An 8,291-nucleotide genomic window follows, 5' to 3' on the forward strand; every position below is an offset into this window, starting at 1 on the left:
GTGTTTTTTTTCTACAGTTCTTGCAAAATCCTAATCAATACGCGGCTCAACCCACGCAGAGTACAGGATTGTCTTTGGCTGGGAACCAAAAACAAAAATGGACAATCGCAAACAAATGGTGACCTGCAAATAAAGCGTGTGACTTCGGCTCCGGCTGTCTGATCAAAGTCCTTTCTGTTGGAGAGATTTGGGGTAATAGTTCAGATGAAGTGCACTTGGTGACCGTACGCAACAGACTGAGAGTGGGATCATTGTTGCTGGTTCTTATAGAAACTTATGAGGTTTTATTTTCTGCTAGGGATGCACCAATAACAGTATTACGGTATCAAGTACCGCTATTTTTTTCCGGTACTCGCCGACACCGAGTACCGTTCGGTGTGCCCCGATTATTAGGAAGTCGTGCAGTGGATCATGACCCGTCGCCCGGCATCCTGATTGCCTGGGAAGCTGGTGTTCTAACAAAAGAACACCGGCTTCACTTGCCGAGGCTGCCTGGCTTCCTGACCAATCAGGAATCTGGGCGGCAGGTCATGAGGTGCCCTCCAGCTTCAGGATTGGTTAGGAAGCTGGCTTCACTTGTTGCTAGGCAGCCTGGCTTTCTGACCAATCGGGAAACCGGGCGGCACATCATGATCTGCCTCCCGGCTTCCTGATTGGCTAGTAAGCCATCGTCACTTTTTGCTAGGCAGTGTGGCTTCCTGACCAATCAGGAAGCCGGGACGCGAGTTATGACGAGCTGCCCGACTTCCTAAATGGTTAGATATCCAGGCTGCCTAGCTTCAAGTGAAGCCCGCTTCCTAGCCAATCAGAAAGCCAAGCGGCGCGTCATGACCCGCCTCCCGACTTCGTGATTAACTAGGAAGCCGGCTTCACCGGGAGGTTTCCTGATTGGAAAGGAAGCTGGCTCCATGCTCTCTCCGCACTGCCGGGCAGAGGGAACTATTCACATTCACTGGTCACCTTTAGTTGCAGTCTCCTGATGCTGTACGGCATTTTCAGTGATTTCTCTGCCCATCAAAGGATGGCATCAGTCCTGTTATATGAAAACCGCACGTGCGCAACAGAGAATTGAAAAGCTTCTTTATTTAATTTCCACTAAACGAGAGAAAGCCATTAGGATTCACAGGTTGGGGCTCGCTGGGTTCAAGTCAAATTATTTGTCTAACCTTCTGTCAGGGCGCAGCCAGTGGGACTTGCTCTATTTTTGTCATGTAGTGACCTCTGCTCTGTGTCTGTAACAGAATGCCGTCCTGCAAATGTCAGCGCCGTAATAGGACTGAACTGTTCTGTCTGTAGATGGAAGGAAATGCTCATTATCCAGGAAAAAAAGCAGAAGAGAGAAAAATAGAGAAATGATTCCTTCAAAAGAGGTTTTCTTTATATTTCTTCCTTATTATCCCGACATGTTAGGGTTACAGAGAGGGTCAGTGTTAGGGTTACAGGGAGGGTTAGTTTTATAGACAGGGTCAGTGTTAGGGTTACAAGGAGAGTTAGGGTTACAGACAGGGTCAGTGTTAGGGTTACAGGGAGGGTTAGTTTTATAGACAGGGTCAGTGTTAGGGTTACAGGGAGGGTTAGTTTTATAGACAGGGTCAGTGTTAGGGTTAGTTTTACAGACAGGGTCAGTGTTAGGGTTACAGAGAGGGTTAGTTTTATAGAAAGGGTCAGTGTTAGGGTTACAGGGAGGGTTAGTTTTATAGAAAGGGTCAGTGTTAGGGTTACAGGGAGGGTTAGTTTTATAGACAGGGTCAGTGTTAGGGTTACAGGGAGGGTTAGTTTTATAGACAGGGTCAGCGTTAGGGTTACAGGGAGGGTTAGTTTTATAGACAGGGTTAGGGTTACAGGGAGAGTTAGTTTTATAGACAGGGTCAGTGTTAGGGGTACAGGGAGGGGTAGTTTTATAGACAGGGTCAGGGTTAGGGGTACAGGGAGGGGTAGTTTTATAGACAGGGTCAGGGTTAGGGGTACAGGGAGGGGTAGTTTTATAGACAGGGTCAGGGTTAGGGGTACAGGGAGGGGTAGTTTTATAGACAGGGTCAGGGTTAGGGGTACAGGGAGGGGTAGTTTTATAGACAGGGTCAGGGTTAGGGGTACAGGGAGGGGTAGTTTTATAGACAGGGTCAGGGTTAGGGGTACAGGGAGGGGTAGTTTTATAGACAGGGTCAGGGTTAGGGGTACAGGGAGGGGTAGTTTTATAGACAGGGTCAGGGTTAGGGGTACAGGGAGGGGTAGTTTTATAGACAGGGTCAGGGTTAGGGGTACAGGGAGGGGTAGTTTTATAGACAGGGTCAGGGTTAGGGGTACAGGGAGGGGTAGTTTTATAGACAGGGTCAGGGTTAGGGGTACAGGGAGGGGTAGTTTTATAGACAGGGTCAGGGTTAGGGGTACAGGGAGGGGTAGTTTTATAGACAGGGTCAGGGTTAGGGGTACAGGGAGGGGTAGTTTTATAGACAGGGTCAGGGTTAGGGGTACAGGGAGGGGTAGTTTTATAGACAGGGTCAGGGTTAGGGGTACAGGGAGGGGTAGTTTTATAGACAGGGTCAGGGTTAGGGGTACAGGGAGGGGTAGTTTTATAGACAGGGTCAGGGTTAGGGGTACAGGGAGGGGTAGTTTTATAGACAGGGTCAGGGTTAGGGGTACAGGGAGGGGTAGTTTTATAGACAGGGTCAGGGTTAGGGGTACAGGGAGGGGTAGTTTTATAGACAGGGTCAGGGTTAGGGGTACAGGGAGGGGTAGTTTTATAGACAGGGTCAGGGTTAGGGGTACAGGGAGGGGTAGTTTTATAGACAGGGTCAGGGTTAGGGGTACAGGGAGGGGTAGTTTTATAGACAGGGTCAGGGTTAGGGGTACAGGGAGGGGTAGTTTTATAGACAGGGTCAGGGTTAGGGGTACAGGGAGGGGTAGTTTTATAGACAGGGTCAGGGTTAGGGGTACAGGGAGGGGTAGTTTTATAGACAGGGTCAGGGTTAGGGGTACAGGGAGGGGTAGTTTTATAGACAGGGTCAGGGTTAGGGGTACAGGGAGGGGTAGTTTTATAGACAGGGTCAGGGTTAGGGGTACAGGGAGGGGTAGTTTTATAGACAGGGTCAGGGTTAGGGGTACAGGGAGGGGTAGTTTTATAGACAGGGTCAGGGTTAGGGGTACAGGGAGGGGTAGTTTTATAGACAGGGTCAGGGTTAGGGGTACAGGGAGGGGTAGTTTTATAGACAGGGTCAGGGTTAGGGGTACAGGGAGGGGTAGTTTTATAGACAGGGTCAGGGTTAGGGGTACAGGGAGGGGTAGTTTTATAGACAGGGTCAGGGTTAGGGGTACAGGGAGGGGTAGTTTTATAGACAGGGTCAGGGTTAGGGGTACAGGGAGGGGTAGTTTTATAGACAGGGTCAGGGTTAGGGGTACAGGGAGGGGTAGTTTTATAGACAGGGTCAGGGTTAGGGGTACAGGGAGGGGTAGTTTTATAGACAGGGTCAGGGTTAGGGGTACAGGGAGGGGTAGTTTTATAGACAGGGTCAGGGTTAGGGGTACAGGGAGGGGTAGTTTTATAGACAGGGTCAGGGTTAGGGGTACAGGGAGGGGTAGTTTTATAGACAGGGTCAGGGTTAGGGGTACAGGGAGGGGTAGTTTTATAGACAGGGTCAGGGTTAGGGGTACAGGGAGGGGTAGTTTTATAGACAGGGTCAGGGTTAGGGGTACAGGGAGGGGTAGTTTTATAGACAGGGTCAGGGTTAGGGGTACAGGGAGGGGTAGTTTTATAGACAGGGTCAGGGTTAGGGGTACAGGGAGGGGTAGTTTTATAGACAGGGTCAGGGTTAGGGGTACAGGGAGGGGTAGTTTTATAGACAGGGTCAGGGTTAGGGGTACAGGGAGGGGTAGTTTTATAGACAGGGTCAGGGTTAGGGGTACAGGGAGGGGTAGTTTTATAGACAGGGTCAGGGTTAGGGGTACAGGGAGGGGTAGTTTTATAGACAGGGTCAGGGTTAGGGGTACAGGGAGGGGTAGTTTTATAGACAGGGTCAGGGTTAGGGGTACAGGGAGGGGTAGTTTTATAGACAGGGTCAGGGTTAGGGGTACAGGGAGGGGTAGTTTTATAGACAGGGTCAGGGTTAGGGGTACAGGGAGGGGTAGTTTTATAGACAGGGTCAGGGTTAGGGGTACAGGGAGGGGTAGTTTTATAGACAGGGTCAGGGTTAGGGGTACAGGGAGGGGTAGTTTTATAGACAGGGTCAGGGTTAGGGGTACAGGGAGGGGTAGTTTTATAGACAGGGTCAGGGTTAGGGGTACAGGGAGGGGTAGTTTTATAGACAGGGTCAGGGTTAGGGGTACAGGGAGGGGTAGTTTTATAGACAGGGTCAGGGTTAGGGGTACAGGGAGGGGTAGTTTTATAGACAGGGTCAGGGTTAGGGGTACAGGGAGGGGTAGTTTTATAGACAGGGTCAGGGTTAGGGGTACAGGGAGGGGTAGTTTTATAGACAGGGTCAGGGTTAGGGGTACAGGGAGGGGTAGTTTTATAGACAGGGTCAGGGTTAGGGGTACAGGGAGGGGTAGTTTTATAGACAGGGTCAGGGTTAGGGGTACAGGGAGGGGTAGTTTTATAGACAGGGTCAGGGTTAGGGGTACAGGGAGGGGTAGTTTTATAGACAGGGTCAGGGTTAGGGGTACAGGGAGGGGTAGTTTTATAGACAGGGTCAGGGTTAGGGGTACAGGGAGGGGTAGTTTTATAGACAGGGTCAGGGTTAGGGGTACAGGGAGGGGTAGTTTTATAGACAGGGTCAGGGTTAGGGGTACAGGGAGGGGTAGTTTTATAGACAGGGTCAGGGTTAGGGGTACAGGGAGGGGTAGTTTTATAGACAGGGTCAGGGTTAGGGGTACAGGGAGGGGTAGTTTTATAGACAGGGTCAGGGTTAGGGGTACAGGGAGGGGTAGTTTTATAGACAGGGTCAGGGTTAGGGGTACAGGGAGGGGTAGTTTTATAGACAGGGTCAGGGTTAGGGGTACAGGGAGGGGTAGTTTTATAGACAGGGTCAGGGTTAGGGGTACAGGGAGGGGTAGTTTTATAGACAGGGTCAGGGTTAGGGGTACAGGGAGGGGTAGTTTTATAGACAGGGTCAGGGTTAGGGGTACAGGGAGGGGTAGTTTTATAGACAGGGTCAGGGTTAGGGGTACAGGGAGGGGTAGTTTTATAGACAGGGTCAGGGTTAGGGGTACAGGGAGGGGTAGTTTTATAGACAGGGTCAGGGTTAGGGGTACAGGGAGGGGTAGTTTTATAGACAGGGTCAGGGTTAGGGGTACAGGGAGGGGTAGTTTTATAGACAGGGTTAGGGTTACAGGGAGAGTTAGTTTTATAGACAGGGTCAGTGTTAGGGTTACAGGGAGGGTTAGTTTTATAGACCGGGTCGGCGTTAGGGTTACAGGGAGGGTTAGTTTTATAGACAAGGTCAGTGTTAGGGTTACAGGGAGGGTTAGTTTTATAGACAGGGTCAGTGTTAGGGTTACAGGGAGGGTTAGTTTTATAGACAGGGTCAGTGTTAGGGTTACAGGGAGGGTTAGTTTTATAGACAGGGTCAGTGTTAGGGTTACAGGGAGGGTTAGTTTTATAGACAGGGTCAGTGTTAGGGTTACAGGGAGGGTTAGTTTTATAGACAGGGTCAGTGTTAGGGTTACAGGGAGGGTTAGTTTTATAGACAGGGTCAGTGTTAGGGTTACAGGGAGGGTTGGTTTTATAGACAGGGTCGGTGTTAGGGTTACGGGGAGGGTTACGGATGGGGCGCAGGGTGGCAGTGGGCCAGAGCTTTGATGAAGTCGCCGCCAACAGTTTTGTAACTTTCTAGTGTCTCAAAGTATTGTGCCCCTGCCAGGTTTTTATCAATGTCCCCGCTGGGAAGATCCAACCTCTGTTTGTCCTGGTGACCATTATCACCAGAACAGGAAGTGATGGGAAATCCAAAATGTTACAGTTGTCACTGAGACAGGAACAGAGGAAATTAGCGGCTGGGATAGGCAACCTCGGCCCTCTAGCTGTGCTTTAACTACAAATCCCAACATGCCTCTGCCCCTGGGAGTCACGCCTGTAACTGTCAGTCTTGCAATGCCTCATGGGACTTGTAGTTCCACAACAACTGGAGGATAAGAGTTGCCCCTGATCTACAGTATTGGGCTGACATCAGACAAAGAGAAACACTTGGAGCAACAAAGTAACCAATAAAACCTGATGGGCAGGGGGTAAACCAAGAACACAAAGCGCTCAACTCACCCCCGTCATGCGTCCCCGCAATCCACACTCGGGGTGCACGGATGACTCTCTTCCGGAGTGATCGGCTCAAAAACTGTAGAAGCGGCACACGATCTTCCAAAGAAATCCAAACTTTAATCCACATGCAACTATACAAAGAACAACCGCTGACGCGTTTCTGCCTTAGTCATAGCTGGTATGCAGGGGACGCCGCTGTGGTGACAAATGTCTGAGGGCTAGTTCACACCAGAATGGCGTGCGTCTGCGTAGCGGCAATGCGGTTTACCGCGATTGATGCTTTCTTTGTGTGCGTTCCAGTGCGTCTGCATGCATTTTGACGCATTCCGTTGCAATCCGAAGCAGCTAAAATAGGACCGGCAGTATTTTTTCTGACTGCATCGGAACGGACTACACTGGTGTGAACAGAGCATCGGAAATCCCATAGGACGGCAATCTAATGCATTTTTGGATGCAGCTGCCAAACTGAAGGGAACGACTGCATCAGCTGTGAACTAGCCCTAAGGGGGGATATCCCTTCATTTCAGATTCCTCTCACTTCCTGAGGTGTGCATGGGACAGGAAGTGAAGGCAAATCTCCCAACAGCAACGAAAAGAAAACTAACGGCTTTTCTTTTGGCTTTAGACATTCTTTATTGCAGAGGCATTAAAGGAGAATTATGAGGCGAGCGATTTTCACTCACCTCATAATCTGAGCCATGTGACCATGAGACGGTCACAGGTCGGCTCAGTAGATACACATACCGGCGCTCGCTCACTTTTCCATCCTGTGCCGGCAGAGAGCTGTGACAGGGGAGGGACTGGATTCCCCCCTCCGATCCTCCAGCGCACGGGGGAGGGGGCGGGTACAGCTGGCTCTGCCTCTAGATAGGTAGAGCCAGCTGTCACTCACGCAGCTGGGCGGATCCAGACATAATTGTCGGGATCCGCTTCAGCTGCGCCGTCTCACTATGTAGAGAGCTACAGCTTGCGGTATACTGAGCCTAGGGTGACGGAAGGACGCTAGTTTGTGTCCTCCCGTTACCCTAAGGAGAACTATGGGGAAAAGCCTTAACCCCATAGTTCTCCTTTAAGACTAGACTAATCTCTTCTTGGACTATATATCATGCCATGAGCTTGTGTGGTAAGCAGACATCACATCACTATAGTTCCCTGTCCTACCCCTGTCATTGGATGGTTCATATTTTTACCATTGCACACAGAAGCCGGGTGTAGTCTTATTAGTCTGCTGGGTGTTGTACTCCAGGGAAAGCCTTCAGACCGTTCTGACCGCATCCCTTCACATTTACCGAGTGCTTCGTACACAAATACCGCAATGGATGAACCGTTCAGATCTTCAGAAGGGAAATCTAGACAAAACAATAGTTTATAGGCTTCGTGGACATCTATTAATCTGTCTGCCTCTTGTATATGTGCTAATAGAACAATTAGTACATAGCTCTATAATAATATCTACACTGAGTGGCCACATTATTATGACCACCCCATCAGTACTTCGTTGGGCCGCCTCGTGACTCCACGAGATGATGAAAGGTGATGCGAGGAATCTGACACGGCACTGTTGCCCTTCTGTTGTCTTGTACCAGTCTTGCCCCTCCCCCGTTCTGCCCTAACATTGACTAGTCGCTGACGGCCACAATTCGCACGTTCAGACCCAGATTTTCGGCTGACAGTCCGGTCTTTAAACACTTTAACAATGAGCCCCTCTTGAACATGTAACGAATTCTGCTGTTTTGCTGATACTCGCTCCATGGCTCCGAGCGCCAACAATCATCCCACGTTCAAAGGCTGTTACATCGCGTTGTTTCCCCGTATCTTCAGAAACAAATCACTTCTACTGTCGTGGTAAACAACCTGCTTCCCTATTTATAATGGTCTGGCCCTCTAGCAACTTCAGCGCCAAATTATAGCTCATTTGCCTACAAACGTCAGGTGGTCATAATAATCCGGCCACTCAGTGTATATAATAATCCGGCCACTCAGTGTATATAATAATCTGGCCACTCGGTGTATATAATAATCCGGCCACTCAGTGTATATACATACA

Source organism: Nanorana parkeri, unplaced genomic scaffold (genome assembly GCF_000935625.1).
Source record: "Nanorana parkeri isolate BGI_ZX_2015 unplaced genomic scaffold, ASM93562v1 scaffold131, whole genome shotgun sequence".
In the NCBI taxonomy this organism is placed as follows: domain Eukaryota; kingdom Metazoa; phylum Chordata; class Amphibia; order Anura; family Dicroglossidae; genus Nanorana; species Nanorana parkeri.